A 17,124-nucleotide genomic window follows, 5' to 3' on the forward strand; every position below is an offset into this window, starting at 1 on the left:
AGTGTTATTCATTCGTTGGTTCGAACCATACTATATCTGGTTTGAATCGAACTATGAGTGGTTCGAATCAACTGAAGGGTAGTTTGAATCCGCCTTTGAGTGACTCAAATAAATATTCTGAATCAAACTAATTGCAGATTAAATCTTTTCAATGAAGTGAAAACTTGACTTCAATTATTTCTATTTTCCTTTTAACTCCAATCCACTGTTCCACACTTTAAAGGTGTTATTACACCACCTAAGTGTAAGTAGAAGTACATACATTAATATTTGCAAAAAAAAAAAAAATTAACCGCACTAAAGGACGAACATACATATAACAAAGCCAGAGAGAAAATGAAGGAAAAAAATGGTGTTCCTAGCTTGGGTAAGGAAGCCCAAAACTACTTCAAGTTCTCTTCCATGGAAGCCAGTGTTAAAGTTTGTACTCATTTTGTTTTTTTGTACTTTTACTTGAAGTAATTGCTTTGTGGTTTTTATTTGAATTTATGTAGCTCTCCATGGAGAAACCTGTACCCATTATCGTCTACATGTCGTAGTAGCAACTATGGTTGGTAGGATGACAATAAGGACGACTAAAAGGAACGGAAACCGAGGTAGTGAAGAGGAGAAGAACACATGGTATCTGAGTAAGTTGACATTATAACAGGCGACACTAATACCTGACAAACTGCCATTCGTTGTCGCTGGATTGTGGGTACTATGTTCCATGAGTAACCCGGACAAGGACGAGGATATTTGCTGAGACACACGAGGTTGCCGAGGCACAAAATGAGTGAGTGAATGAGTGCATAAGTGAATAATGCGCCCAAAGGAAGGCATAGTTGGGTAGACAAATTTAACAAATTTTTATGTCGTAGGTTTTCTACATGTCTGCCACCACTATGGCATCCTCTGCCTATCTCCCCTGAGCTGAGTTGAATGGTGCGACACGATGGTTTTGAAGCTTTGGCTTATGAGTCACTTAAGTCATTTGTAAGCTTACCACTAGGTCTACAACCACCAACTAATACTGCACCAATGGTGGTGGCAGCGTCTTAGTAGTAGCTCAGCTGCTAATATCTTCCACAAGGATAAAGGTGAACAAGGAATGCCACAAGGACCAGGACTGTGACTATGACGTTGAAGAACGGAAGCGTTAATATGTCTTTGACATTAAATCCTTTAATTTTTCTTACACACTTAGTACCTACCTACCTGGGTATTGCCTAAGCTAACTTTGTTCCTAACTATATGGGACTGAAATCGAATTGGATTACCTTTGTCCTTTAACTTGCTCATGCTGTGTTCATTCACTTTTACCGAAGCCAAAATGAAATTGTGCAATTTTGCAATTTCACTTCGTTATCTGGCCCGCCAAAAACTAAACCCAAACCAGCATATTTGGTCTTTCAGACCCACTGCACTATTTTGGCTTTGGTTGCAAAACAATTAATTTTTAAACTGCAATCCCCAATCAGCCAACCAAAGTTTTTAGCGCATTGCCATCCTTGTTCGTTTGGGGCCGCCGTCCGGGGAAATTGTACTACAAGTGACTCTCTGGGATTTACAGCATGTTTTCTTGTTTTTGCTTTTTACCTTCGTCCTCCGTGATTTTCATTTCACTTCCCTTGCATTCCTCCTGGTAGTCCGTCTTCCACTAGCTGATTGTCATTTCCTCTGAATCAGCTAAAATCACCAGAGCGTTGGTGATACAGTTTAGCTGTGGTTTTTCAATTCGTTGATGCTTCCAAAAGGAAGTTGGGAAATTGTAATGCCTACGAGGAATTGGACTGAAGGATAAAGGGGATGTTAAATAATCCTACTGCGGTTGAAAGATGGTGGTCCTTTGGTTTGGTGATCTTCAAATGCTGGCCGCGTTAATCTAATCGCGGTGTTTTGGCCAAATCTCGTAATTAAGCGAAAGTGTTGAAAGAGTTGCCTATTTGCAACCCAAATATTGGATCCAAGGAGGGGGGCAATGAATTAAGTTAACCATAAATTTAAAAATGATTACAACGGCGTTTTCATCTTCCATCATATAGAAATAGAGATTTAGGAATAAGTTTAAAGTCCCTTTTAATTTTAGTAGTTTCGAAAGAATACTTACATGTTAAGAAATCAACTGAAACGAGAAATAAAATGAAAATAGTTTAATTAAATGGAAAAGACAAGGGATTAAAGCCAAACTGGTCAATTATATCATAACGTACACCGATAAGTATGAAGTTGATTATTAAAGTCTTGTTTGTAAAATGAGAAGCCTAGTAGTGACGAATAGTTTGAATCAATCAATGGTGGTTTGAATCAAACCACCATTAATCGAACAACGAGCTTTTTGAATCGAACAATCAGTGGCATGGATCCAACAAGTTGCCGTATCATTATGCCGGGAGCAGTATGAATCAAACCAGGAGCAGTAGGAATCAAACTGTGACAATTTGGATTAATATAGGGTCCTTTTGAAAGTGAAGTTGATTATTAATGTCTTGTTTGTAAAATGAGAAGCCTAGTAGTGACGAATAGTTTGAATCAAACCACGGTGGTTTGAATCAAACTATAATCAGTGTGAATCAGTCGGCCTTCAATTTTAATCGAACAACGAGCGGTTTCGATCGAACAATCAGTGGCATGGATCCAACAAGTGGCCGTATTATCATACCAGGAGCAGTATGAATCAAACCAGGAGCAGTAGGAATCAAACAAGGACCAGTAGAAATCAAACTGTGACAATTTGGATAAATATATGGAGATTCCAATGTCTACGAACACTTGAAAAATGGAAGAACATCATTATGGGGGTGATTCGATATTTTCTAAAACTCAAATCGAGCCACAAAATGTGGACGTTGTGTATGGTGACTGTACCCCGTATGAGGGCTGGTTTAGTAAATTTGATATGTGTCCCAAAATGGGCTACAACGGAGGAAAAGAAACTACGATGTCATATATGAAGACCGCTGGACGGATACAGAGCACTGGATAAGCCCAATCTGAGGGAGTTTGTGTGTCGTGAAAGTCAATGAGTCTGGTACACTCTGAAGAATACAAAGACAATCGGAAAGTTGGTGACCTGTATTTGTTGGTAATCATGAGGCTAGATTAGGTTGAAAAGAGGATTTAGGTTGTCCTGTACTATGTCAGCTGACATATACCTTTCCATCATACCCTTTGTTTATTCCAGAAACTCTGTATCTATAACGAATTTCCTGCTAACAGTCTTCCAACTCTCCTTGAGTAGTTCTTCAGACTTTTTTTTGTGTGGGTCCCCCAATGGTATTTTCGGCGACCTTCCGACCGTTGCATTGGTCCACATCGCCTTATGTGTCTCCCGTCACCATTCATCCAACTCGGCCCATGTTTCGCCTATGGGCTTTAGGTTCTCTAAATTCACTTCCCTATGTGCTCTAACTCTGATCGCCATTTGGCTTTACTTGTCCCTTATTCCGACATATCCCGCCATCCTGTCATATTCCGTGTATTCCTTGATCATGTTTTTGCATTACAATACGGTTTGTGATCGGACCCTAATATCTGCTATTGGCTTCATTGCCCTCTGGCAATCTGTGAGATTATTCTCGTTTGTGGCCTCATGTTAATTCCGAGTCACCGAGTATATCTGCCTGCAGGATTGTGCTGTCTCGATTCGATGTCTCTACATAAACGCCCAGTTCCGTCTTGGTACAACATTCATGAGGTATACAGCATTGCTGAATTCGTGAACCAATTTGAGGCTAATAGAAAAAAGTGCTTTTAGTTACGATAATGCACCCCTTTCGCCCTATCATGGTCAATTTTGTGAAATTGGATTACTAAGTGCTGGTCCATTCTCCGTATTCTCCTAATTTGGGAAACTTTAGGAGAACTGAACATAAGTAACTGAACGAACGTAGATATCAATTTAGGGAAATGGTCTTTGTTACTTTTGGCTGTGAACCCTGGCGAATTAGTGATGCTATTCTTCATTACAAGAAGAAAAATGATTAGATACAAAGCTCCTGAATTTCAAAGGACGAAGTTGAATCTTTTGAAATCTGCAAGATACTTGGGAGTTATCTTAGCCTAAAGAATGTATTGTACTCTTCTAAAAAAAATGAATCAGCGGACGATGGAGAATGTGGAAGGAGGATAACCTTCCGGAACTCTGAGGACCACAGCCGCTGCTATTTTAGAGGTACTGATGGGAGTCTACCAACTCGATTTGGAAAACACTGTTTGCAGGCATACATGACTTTTTGCCGAGCCTTATTTATCACGACAAGCTGAAATATATTATACCAAGTATGGAAGAGTGGGACGACAGGAGGATACCTTTCGTAACTCTGAATATGTATAAAGATGGATCTAAAATGGATAGAGGAACTGGTAGCGGCATTAATTGCTGTGAACTAGGAATCCGAGGGTCACATAAGTTAGATAACGGTGTCAATATTTTTCAGGCATACATTTCTGCTATCAGTAAATCTTCAGAAGCTATATCAGCTTCTTCATCGACAGGCAGCTATAAAGGCCATGGACAATGCGGACATAAGCTCCAAGGTAGTCAGTACTGTCGTAGAGAGCTCAGAGTTCTCAATGAACTCTGTGTTGGATAGGGAACCACCGTGGTGTTATTGTTAGCATGCCCGCCTTGCAAACACAGGGTCGTGGGTTCAAACCCAGTTTCGACCAAACACCAAAAAGTTTTTCAGCGGTGGATTGTCCCACCTCAGTAATGCTGGTGACATTTCTGAGGGTTTCAAAGCTTCTCTAAGTGGTTTCACTGCAATGTGGAACGCCGTTCGGTCTCGGCTATAAAAAGTAGGTCTCTTGTCATTGAGATTAACATAGAATCGGGCAGCACTCAGTGATAAGAGAGAAGTTCACCACTGCGATGTCACAATGGACTGAAGAGTCTAAATGAGCCTGATACATCGAGCTGCCACCTAACCTAACCTAACTTACCTTACTCTGTGCTGGGTACCAGGCTACTGTGGAGCAATATGGAATAAAGAAACAGACGTGCTGGCTAAGGAGGGCGCTCGTGGAACGAATAATGTCCTTGCGGTTGCTATTCCTCCGCTGTTTTCATATCTTTACAGGAATAATTCCAAATATAAGGAACTAAGGCGAGGACGTTGGGCCTCCTCGGAAGTTTAAGGGCAAACCAAGTAGATATGAGACGATAAGAAACGTATAAATTACGAAACTCTGATGGTGATGAACAGATGCGAATTGAGGTCTTTAATTGGCATTATAAGTGGACGTAAACACGCTTGGGAAACATAAGACGATGGCATTTGCAGATGGTGTCTGGACCCGGAAGACTTGTTCCTTTCCTATTCAAGTGTCCAGCAATATCCTTTGAAAGAAACAAGAGACCGGAAGACTTGTTCCCTTCCTATTCCAGTGTCCAGCAATTTCCTTTCAAAGAAACATGAGACCGGGCTGGAAATATGGAATAAAGAAACAGATGTGCTGGCTAAGGAGGGTGCTCGTAGAATGAATAACGTCTTTGCGGTTGCTATTCCACCGCTGTTTTCAGATCTTTACAGGAATAATTCCAAATATAAGGAACTAAGGCAAGGACGTTGGGCCACCTTCGGAAGGTTGCGGGCAAACCAAGTAGATATGGTACGATAAGAAACGTATAAATTACGAAACTCTGATGGTGATGAGCAGATGCGAATTGTGGTCTTTAATTGACATTATAAGTGGACGTAAACACACTTGGGAAACATAAGACGATGGCATTTGCAGATGGTGTCTGTACCCGGAAGACTTGTTCCTTTCCTATTCCAGTTTCCAGCAATATCCTTTGAAAGAAACAAGAGACCGGGCTCCTTTCTCTTTCACACTCTCACCGATCTGCGGGGGTGTAGCTTAAGAAACATACATAAACATACTCCTCTTCATAGGGCCTCTGGTTGGAAGTTTTAAGCAATTTTACAGAAGAAGGATAAATGGAGAAAATAACATCGAAAAATCACAATAAACAAATAGTGGTCTAAGTGCACATAAATTCGATCAATTCAATTCGATGCCCTGGCACTGTTGAATAATGGCAAAAGAAGCAACAGATGTGTTAAAGAGGCCGCCCCTGGAACGTCCTTGAGGACGTTGTTCTTCCGATGTCTTCATAAAGGGTGATACGGTCAAAATTTGGTCAATATAAACTTGACGTATTTCTTTCAATTTTGCATTTAAAAAACCTGAACACCCCTCATTTTGAAGGTGTGTGTGTGTGTAGAATGTTGCTCCTATCTTGATTTTGGAATTCACTCTTCAGTTGTCAAAATGCCGTCCAAGCAAGAAGAACAGCGTATCAAAATTTTGCTCGCGCATCGCGAAAATCCGAGATACTCGCACGCAAAGCTGGCAAAATCGCTAAAAGTTACCAAATCAACCGTTACAAATGTAATAAAAGTGTTTGGGGAACGTTTGTCGACAGCCAGGAAGTCTGGATCGGTGGGAAATCGAAAACCGGAAGCCGCTGAGACGACAAAGAGAGTTGCCAGTAGTTTCAAGCGAAACCCTAACCCCTCTCTCCGAGATGCCGCAAATAAGCTGGGTGTATCGTCTACAACCGTGCATAGAGCCAAAAAACGAACCGGACTATCGACTTACAAGAAGGTAGTGACTCCAAAACTCGATGATAAACAAAATACGACGGCCAAAGGCGATCCCGGAGGCTGTACACGACGATGCTGACGAAGTTTGACTGCGTGGTAATGGACGACGAAACCTACGTCAAAGCCGTCTACAAGCAGCTTCCGGGACAGGAGTTTTATACGGCAAAAGGAAGGGGAAAGGTATCAGATATTTTCAAGCACATAAAACTGTCAAAGTTCGCAAATAAATATCTGGTTTGGCAAGCCATCTGTACCTGTGGCTTGAAAAGCAGCATTTTCATAGCTTCCGGGACTGTCAACCAAGAAATTTACGTGAAAGAGTGTTTGAATAAACGTCTGCTGCCTTTCCTGAAGAAACACGGTTGTTCCGTACTGTTTGGGCCGGATTTGGCATCTTGCCATTACGGTAAAAAGGTCATGGAGTGGTACGCCGCCAACAACGTGCAGGTGGTTCCCAAGGACAAGAACCCTCCCAACACGCCAGAGCTCCGCCCAATTGAGAAATACTGGGCTATTGTCAAGCGGAACCTAAAGAAGACCAAAAAAACTGCTAAGGACGAGCAGCAGTTCAAGGCAAGCTGGCTTTCTGCGGCGAAGAAAGTGGATAAGGTGGCTGTACAAAATCTGACGGCATGTGTCAAGCGTGAGGCCCGGCAATTCGCATTTGGAAAAGCGAAAGCCTAACTAAATATTTTTCCTGAATTTTATACTAATTGAACTTGAAAAAGAAATTTAATTTGATTTTTTAAATAAACGATTTCACCGATTTACACGCGTTTTCCCTTGACCAAATTTTGACCGTATCACCCTTTATGTCAAATATGATGAACTGTGGCGAGAACGTGGGGTCTGTCGGATATGGGAAGAAAAGAAACGTAGGATTTCTGAAACACTGATGGCTATGGACAGCCAGGAGTTGAGATCTTTAATTGGAATTATAACTGGACACAACACACTTGGGAAACATATGACAAGAATATGCCGTAAAGATGATGACATTTGGAAATGGGGGTTTGGACCCGGTGGACTTGTTCACTTCCCATTGCAGTATCCAGAATTATCCTTCGAAAGAAAGGAAGGACGAATCTCCTTTCTCTTTCAGGCCCACACCGATCTGTGGAGGTGTACCTTACGGAACATACTCTCCTTAATTAGAGCCTCTGGTTGGAGGTTTTATGTAACTTTACACACGCAGAGAAGGAATATGATCACCTCAAACATGTTTCAAGAGCAAAATGTTATTTTTGTATGGTAACCATGTAACATGTTTGTCACTAAAATGTTATTTTCTCGTCAAATATAACCTACTTGCCGAAATCAGATACATGCTTTCCGAGAAAATAACATGGTTGCGAAAACCATGTTACATGGTCACCACCCAAAAATAAAATTTTGCTCTTAAAACATGTTTGAGGTGATCATATTCCTTCTCTGGGTGCAGAAGACGGATAAATGGACAAATCGAAAAATCAGAAAAATTGAAAAATCTGAATTAAAATATAGTGGTCTAAGTGGACATCCATTCGATTCAAGAACCTAACCTACTTTTTGTGAAAAAAGTTTTCTTTATTCCATTTATATGAATAAAATAACTTGATTATTTAAAGTAAAAATTTTGCAATTAGATTTAGTTTTCAATATCTAACATCTGTTGTAATTTTGTTCTTTTTTTTTACTTCCCTAAAAAGCAACTGCAAAACGAAAGAATGGAAGTAAAAATAAAGCAAACTCAATTGAAGTAAAATTAAATTCAGTTAACATTTATTGTAATTGAATTAAAATTCCTTCAAGGAAGCAAAAGAGAAAAGAAACACTCAAAAGCTATATCACAGAGAATTTTTGAAACATTCACATGTTCAGCATTGCACGTATATAACGCTTACTTGATGGAAAATGTATTTCAATTTTTTTTTATTTTAGAATGAGAACCATAATTTAATCAATCATTCATCAAGCGATCACACTGAACAGTGCAATATACTTCAGTTTTTCTGATATATGTCAAATATATATGACTTGCCTTTCAAGCATATGCAGTAAAGCAATATCGCACATTGTCGTATTCCTTCAATTCAAGATAGACGTTGGCACAAAAAATTAGCGAGGTGCGCATGAAATATTAAGGTCAACCAAAGCTAATATAATTTTTTTCTTGGGTTTTTATATATCTAACACAAGGCCATCAGGATTTAAAGCATTTTTCATGTGCCCATTGCAAACTAACGAATAATCCTTGGTTTCCTCTACCATAGATCCCTTTTCCTTACATTAGCGAACTACCCCTCGCGTTTGTTCATTGATATTCTGAATTTGGAACATAAATGCCACACAAGTTGAAAAATTGATTGAATTAAAGTGTAGATGTTCATTCATTTGTTTTCAATATGGGCAACATTGTTAAACAACCATACATTACAATTCATTAAGAAGATATACGCGCAGATACTTACAGAGCATATCCTACATCTAAACCAATCGAAATATTTGGGTACAGATGTTTGTGTCTGTACACTGAAATATAATAAAATGTTTACCAAAATCATTACTCGATATCTTGTGTGATGTGTGCGATTCATGTATCGCATATGATTAACAATGTTAGGGTGGAACGGCGATTTTATTGCATCGTATATCGTATAACAAAAATTAATAAATTCAATTGGAAATTCAATTCAAAATGGAACATATTTCACGCAAAATTAATTAATCGTATACAGTTAGCAAAAAAAAAAAGTTGTACACCAATATGAAACGATATGGAAAATATCAAGTAAATACATATTTATTATAACTTAAATTAAAGACTGAGATCCGAGCTTTAATTTAAGGTATAATAAATAAATATTCACTTCATATTTTCCATATCGTTTCCCAAGTTCTTTTTTTTTTGCTCAGTGTATACAAAATAAACTGAGTTACAGTTTTATTAGGAACACGAAAAGTGGTTTTCGGCGAAGCAATATTTCGGTTTATTATACCCTCCACCATAGGATGGGGGTATATTAACTTTGTCATTCCGTTTGTAACACATCGAAATATTGCTCTAAGACCCCATAAAGTATATATATTCTGGGTCGTGGTGAAATTCTGAGTCGATCTAAGCATGTCCGTCCGTCTGTCCGGCTGTCCGTCCGTCTGTGGAAATCACGCTAACTTCCGAACGAAACTAGCTATCGACTTGAAACTTGGCACAAGTAGTTGTTATTGATGTAGGTCGGATGGTATTGAAAATGGGCCATATCGGCCCACGTTTACGTATAGCCCCCATATAAACCGATCCCCAAATTTGGCTTGCGGAGCCTTCCGAAGCAGCAAAATTCACCCGATCCGGTTGAAATTTGGTACGTGGTCTATGTATACGGTCTCTAACAACCATGCAAAAATTGGTCCATATCGGTCCATAATTATATATAGCCCCCATATAAACCGATCCCCAGATTTGACCTCCGGAGCCTCTTGGAGGGGCAAAATTCATCCGATCCGGTTGAAATTTGGTACCTGATGTTAGTATACGGTCTCTAACAACCATGCAAAAATTGGTCCATATCGGTCCATAAATATATATAGCTCCCATATAAACCGATCCCCAGATTTGACCTCCGGAACCTCTTGGAGGAGCAAACTTCATCCGATCCAATTGAAATTTAGTGCGTGGTGTTAGTATATGGTCTCTAACAACCATGCAAAAATTGGTCCATATCGGTCCATAATTATATATAGCTCCCATATAAACCGATCCCCAGATTTGACCTCCGGAGCCTCTTGGAGGAGCAAAAGTCATCCGATGCGGTTGAAATTTGGTACATTTCGTTAGTATATGGCCTCTAACAGCCATGTAAAAATTGTCAAATTTTATTACTATAGAAAGTTTTGTCAAAATTTCATTTCTATAGAAAGTTTTGTAAAAAGTTTATTTCTATAGCAATGTTTGTCAACATTTTATTTCTATAGAAAATTTTGTCAAGTTTTTATTTCTATAGAAAATTTTGTCAAAATTTTATTTCTATAGAAAATTTTGTCAAACTGAATTATATACGTATTTAATCGGCCTTTTTTTTGTTTAATATATACCCCTTATGGACTAACTTACAATTTAGAAGACAGTGTTAAAAAGTTTTACGATTCCTTGCCATCGGCAAGTGTTATCGCAACCCAAGTAATTCGATTGTGGATGACAGCCTTTAGTAGAAGTTCCTACGCAATCCATGGTGGAGGGTACATAAGATTCGGCCTGGCCGAACTTACGGCCGTATATACTTGTTTTTCATTTCAATTTTCATTATTATTTTAATTTTGATTTTATTTCTAGTTGTTAATTTAATTTTAATTCAATTTTAATTCTTATTTTTATTTTAAAATTAAAATATAATTTAAATTTTTATTTTAAAATTAAAATATAATTTAAATTTTCATTTTGATTTAATTTTAAGTAAAAACTTAATTTTAATTCTATTTTTGATTTTAATTTAAAACTTTATTTTAATTTCTATTATTATTTTTATTATTTTATTATTATTTTTTTATGATTTAAACATGTTTATTTTATTTTTAGTTTTAACTTCAACTTAAATTTTAATTTGTATTTTATGAAGTTTAATTTTAATACTATTTTTAGTTTTAATTTTAAAACATAATTTAAATTTTTAATTTAATTATAATTGTAATTTTTATTTTAACTTTAATTTTAATTTCAACGCAAATTACTTTAATCTTATTTTTAGTTTTAATTTTAAAACTAAAATTGAATTAAAATTTCAGTTTTTATTTTAATTCTTTTAACTTTTAACTTTTAATTTAAATTTTGATTTTTATTTACACTTTTAATTTAAAACTTATTTTTTTTAATTTAAAACTTAATTTTAATATTAAATTCAATTCTATTTTTATTGTGATTTTAATTTTACAACTTAATATTACTTCTTATTTTAAAATCTTATTTTCTTTTTTAGCTTTAATTTTAAGATTTATACATTTTAATTTTATTTTAAATTTTAACTTAAAATTAATTTTTATTTTTAATCTATAATTTTATTTAAAATTTAATTTTAATAAATATCAACTTAATATTAATTTTTATTTTAACTTAAAATTTAATTTAAATTTAAATTTAATTTAAACTTAAGAATTTAATCTTTAATTTTAGTTTTATTTATTTATTATTTTTAATTTCAGCTAAAAATTTTACTTATATTAATTTTTTATTTTAGTTGTAATTTAGCCGAATAGAAGGTTTTTAGGGAATTGCTAATGAAATTGAACATGCTACAAACCGTATGAAATGTAATGAAAACTTTGATAATAACATGGTGGGGGTACTAAATACTACTAAACATTTTGTTGTTGTCCTAACCCCTAGTTATATGGAGAAGGTTAGGTTAGGTTCGGTTATGTGGCAGCCCGATGTATCAGGCTCACTTAGACTATTCAGTCCATTGTGATACCACATTGGTGAACTTCTCTCTTATCACTGAGTGCTGCCCGATTCCATGTTAAGCTCAATGACAAGGGACCTCCTTTTTATAGCCGAGTCCGAACGGCGTTCCACATTGAAGTGAAACCACTTAGAGAAGCTTTGAAACCCTCAGAAATGTAACCAGCATTACTGAGGTGGGATAATCCACCGCTGAAAAACTTTTTGGTGTTCGGTCGAAGCAGGAATCGAACCCACGACCTTGTGTATGCAAGGCGGGCATGCTAACCATTGCACCACGGTGGAGAAGGTACTAAATAGTACCATATATCGTATAATAGCTGTAATAATCTTGTTTTTCAATTAAAATTGAGTTTTAATTCAAATTGTTGTTTTAATTATAATTTTAATGTTAATCTTAATTTTAAAATTTTTATTTTATTTTAATTTCAATTTTAATTTTTATTATAATTTTAAATTTTATTATAATTTTAATTTAAATTTCAGTTTTAATATTAATATTAATTTCAATTTTATTTTACTTTTAATTTCAATTTTAATTTTAATTTTAATTAGTTTTGTTATTGTTGGTTTATTCTTCAATCATTTTGTTGTTTTTGATTTAAGCTTAAAACCATACATTGACTAAACTACAAGTATAGCTTAACCAATAGAGAAAAAGAATTTTAATTTAATTTTACTTTTACTTTTATTTTTAATTTTACTTTCATTTTAATATACTTTTAATTTTACTTTTAATTTTTATTTTTATTGTAATAGTAATATTTTAATTTTAAAAATTAATTTAATTTTTTTTTTTACTTTTTATACCCTCCACCATAGGATGGGGGTATATTAACTTTGTCATTCCGTTTGTAACACATCGAAATATTGCTCTAAGACCCCATAAAGTATATATATTCTGGGTCGTGGTGAAATTCTGAGTCGATCTAAGCATGTCCGTCCGTCCGTCCGTCCGTCCGTCTGTCCGTCTGTCCGGCTGTCCGTCCGTCTGTGGAAATCACGCTAACTTCCGAACGAAACAAGCTATCGACTTGGAACTTGGCACAAGTAGTTGTTATTGATGTAGGTCGGATGGTATTGAAAATCGGCCATATCGGACCACGTTTACGTATAGCCCCCATATAAACCGATCCCCAAATTTGGCTTGGGGAGCCTCCCGGAGCAGCAAAATTCGTCCGATCCGGTTGAAATTTGGTACCTGATGTTAGTATACGGCCTCTAACAACCACGAAAAAATTGGTCCATATCGGTCCATAATTATATATAGCTCCCATATAAACCGATCCCCAGATTTGACCTCCGGAGCCTCTTGGACGAGCAAAATTCATCCGATCCGGTTGAAATTTAGTACGTGGTCTTAGTATACGGTCTCTAACACCCATGCAAAAATTGGTTCATGTCGGTTCATAATTATATATAGCCCCCATATAAACCGATCCCCAGATTTGACCTCCGGAGCCTCTTGGAGGGGAAAAATACATCCGATCCGGTTGAAATGTGGTACCTGATGTTAGTATACAGTCTCTAACAACCATGCAAAAATTGGTCCATATCGGTCCATAATTATATATAGCCCCCATATAAACCGATCCCCAGATTTGACCTCCGGAGCCTCTTGGAGGGGCAAAATTCATCCGATCCTGTTGAAATTTGGTACCTGATGTTAGTATACGGCCTCTAACAACCATGCAAAAATTGGTCCATATCGGTTCATAATTACATATAGCTCCCATATAAACCGATCCCCAGATTTGAACTCCGGAGCCTCTTGGAGGAGCAAAATTCATCCGATCCAATTGAAATTTAGTACGTGGTGTTAGTATATAGTCTCACAACCATGGAAAAATTGGTCCATATCGGTTCATAATTATATATAGCTCCCATATAAACCGATCCCCAGATTTGACCTCAGGAGCCTCTTGGAGGAGCGAAATTCATCCGATCCAGTTGAAATTTGGTACATGGTGTTTGGTATATGGTATCTAACAACCATGCAAAAATTGGTCCATATCGGTCCATAATTATATATAGCAAAAGTCATCCGATGCGGTTGAAATTTGGTACATTTTGTCAATATATGGCCTCTAACAGCCATGTAAAAATTGGGCAATATCGGTCTTTAGTTATACACTGAAAAAACAGTGAACCCACCAGGAAAGAAAATTTTGGTTAGTTTTAGAAAAAATATATTAATTTTAGAAAATTTTAACTAAACTGTATTAGAAACGCAGATGTCACGCCGATTTCACAAAACTAAGTAAATAATTTTCGATAAATTCAAGAAAATTTATTAGACAGAATTAATTTTTTTCACTTGTTAAAGAAAATTTCGAAGTTTGAAGGAAAAAATTGGAGTTAAAAATTGCAAAAACGTCTTTAGTACCATACGAAGTTCATGATGGACTCATTACTAGTAAAATTTACAAATTTTAAGAAATTCTGAACTATTTTGTGGGAGACCCGAATTTAGTTAATCTTTATGCTTCATTTGTGCATAATTTTTTCCTTTATTTTAGTTATTTTAACTAACGTACGCAAAAAATTATTAACGTCATGGAAACTTTCTTAAAATGTAAAAATTCCATGAACTTAAATTAAATTAAATCAGCTTTAGTGAAATATAGGGTTCACTTTTTTTTGAGTGTATATAGCCGATGACTTATTACACAAAAATTGGTCTATATCGCCAAAAATAATCTACCAAAACTTTATTTCCATAGAAAATTTTGTCAAATTTTATTACTATAGAAAGTTGTGTCAAAATTTCATTTCTATAGAAAGTTTTGTCAAACGTTTATTTCTATAGAAAATTTTGTCAAGTTTTTATTTCTATAGAAAATTTTGTCAAATTTTTTTTTTTTGTCAAACTATACTATATACGTATTTAATCGGCCTTTTTTTGTTTAATATATACCCCGTATGGGCTAACTTACAATTTAGAAGACAGTGTTAAAAAGTTTTACGATAACTTGCCATCGGCAAGTGTTATCGCAACCCAAGTAATTCGATTGTGGATGACAGCCTTTAGTAGAAGTTCCTACGCAATCCATGGTGGAGGGTACATAAGATTCGGCCTGACCGAACTTACGGCCGTATATACTTGTTTTAGTTTAAGATTGAAACATCTTAATTTAACTTAAGATTAAATTTTAATTAAAATTTTAATTTTAATTTCAATTTTAGTTTTAATTTTAATTCGTTTTGTCATTGTTGGTTTATTCTCCAATCATTTTGCTGTTTTTGATTTCAGCTTAAAACCATGCATTGGCTAAACTACAAGTGTAGCTTAACCAACAGAGGAAAAGAATTAAAATTTTAATTTTATATTTAATTTTGCTTTTAATTTCAATTTCAATTCACTTTTAATTTACTTTTAATTTTTTTTTATCGTAATAGTAATATTTTAATTTTAAAACTTAATTTAATTTTCATTTTAATTTATTTTTTTCTATATTTTTCAATTTTAAGATTGAAACATCTTAAATTAACTTAAGATTAAATTTTAATTTTAATGTCAATTTTACTTTTAATTTTAAATTTAATTCGTTTTGTTATTGTTGGTTTATTCTTCAATCATTTTGTTGTTTTTGATTTCAGCTTAAAACTATACACTGACTAAAATACAAGTGTAGCTTAACCAACAGAGGAAAAGAATTTTAATTTTAATTTCAATTTTAATTTTACTTTTAATTTTACTTTTAATTTCAATTTTAATTTTACTTTTAATTTTTATTGTAATAGTAATATTTTAATTTTAAAACTTAATTTAATTTTCATTTTAATTTAATTTAATTTTTTTACTTTTTTAATTTTAAGATTGAAAAATCTTAATTTAACTTAAGATTAAATTTTAATTTTAATTCTTTTTGTTATTGTTGGTTTATTCTTCAATCATTTTGTTGTTTTTGATTTCAGCTTAAAACTATGCACTGACTAAACTACAAGTATAGCTTAACCAACAGAGGAAAAGAATTTTAATTTTAATTTCAATTTTACTTTTAATTTTACTTTTAATTTACTTTTAATTTCACTTTTAATTTTTATTTTTATTGTAATAGTAATATTTTAGTTTTAAAACTTAATTTAATTTTCATTTAAATTTATTTTTTTTTACTTTTTGTTAATTTTAAGATTGAAACATCTTAATTTAACTTAAGATTAAATTTAAATTTAAATTTTAGTTTTAAATTTAATTCGTTTTATTATTGTTGGTTTATTCTTCAATCATTTTGTTGTTTTTGATTTCAGCTTAAAACCATGCAGTGACTAAACTACAAGTGTAGCTTAACCAACTGAGGAAAAGAATTTTAATTTTGCTTTAAATTTAAATTTTAATTTACTTTTAATTTACTTTTAATTTTCATTTTTATTGTAATAGTAATATTTTAATTTTTTACATATTTTTTAATTAAGATTGAAACATCTTAAATTAACTTAAGATTAAATTTTAATTTTAATGTCAATTTTAGTTTTAATTTTAAATTTAATTCGTTTTGTTATTGTTGGTTTATTCTTCAATCAGTTTGTTGTTTTTGATTTCAGCTTAAAACTATACACTGACTAAACTGCAAGCTTAACCAACAGAGGAAAAGAATTTTAATTTTAATTTCAATTTTAATTTTACTTTTATTTTACTTTTACTTTTAATATCAATTTTAATTTTACTTTTAATTTGTATTGTAATAGTAATATTTTAATTTTAAAACTTAATTTCATTATCATTTTAATTTAATTTAATTTTTTTACTTTTTTTTAATTTTAAGATTGAAATATCTTAATTTTACTTAAGATTAAATTTTAATTTTAGTTTTAATTCGTTTTATTATTGATGGTTTATTCTTCAATCATTTTATTGTTTTTGATTTCAGATTAAAACCATGCATTGACTAAACTGCAAGTGTAGCTTAACCAACTGAGGAAAAGAAGTTTAATTTTAAATACAATTTTAAATTTACTTTTAATTTTACTTTTTATTTTACTTTTACTTTTACTTTTAATTTTACTTTTAATTTTATTTTTAATTTTACTTTTTATTTTACTTTTAATTTTACTTTTAATTTTAATTTCAATTTTAATTTTAATTTTTATTTTAATTGTATT

General features: G+C 33.8%; 1 protein-coding gene across 11 annotated transcripts in view; it reads right to left on the minus strand.

Annotated features, from left to right (window-relative positions):
* The window catches only part of LOC142222608 (collagen alpha chain CG42342), a 730,115-nt gene that overhangs the window by 637,333 nt on the left and 75,658 nt on the right, over positions 1 to 17,124 (minus strand). For all 11 annotated transcript variants that reach the window (XM_075292830.1, XM_075292835.1, XM_075292829.1 and 8 more), the window contains exon 2: positions 2,090 to 2,104. The gene's annotated coding sequence lies outside the window, so the exon portion shown is untranslated. The remainder of the gene's footprint in view (positions 1 to 2,089; positions 2,105 to 17,124) is intronic.

Source organism: Haematobia irritans, chromosome 1 (genome assembly GCF_050003625.1).
Source record: "Haematobia irritans isolate KBUSLIRL chromosome 1, ASM5000362v1, whole genome shotgun sequence".
NCBI classification, from domain to species: domain Eukaryota; kingdom Metazoa; phylum Arthropoda; class Insecta; order Diptera; family Muscidae; genus Haematobia; species Haematobia irritans.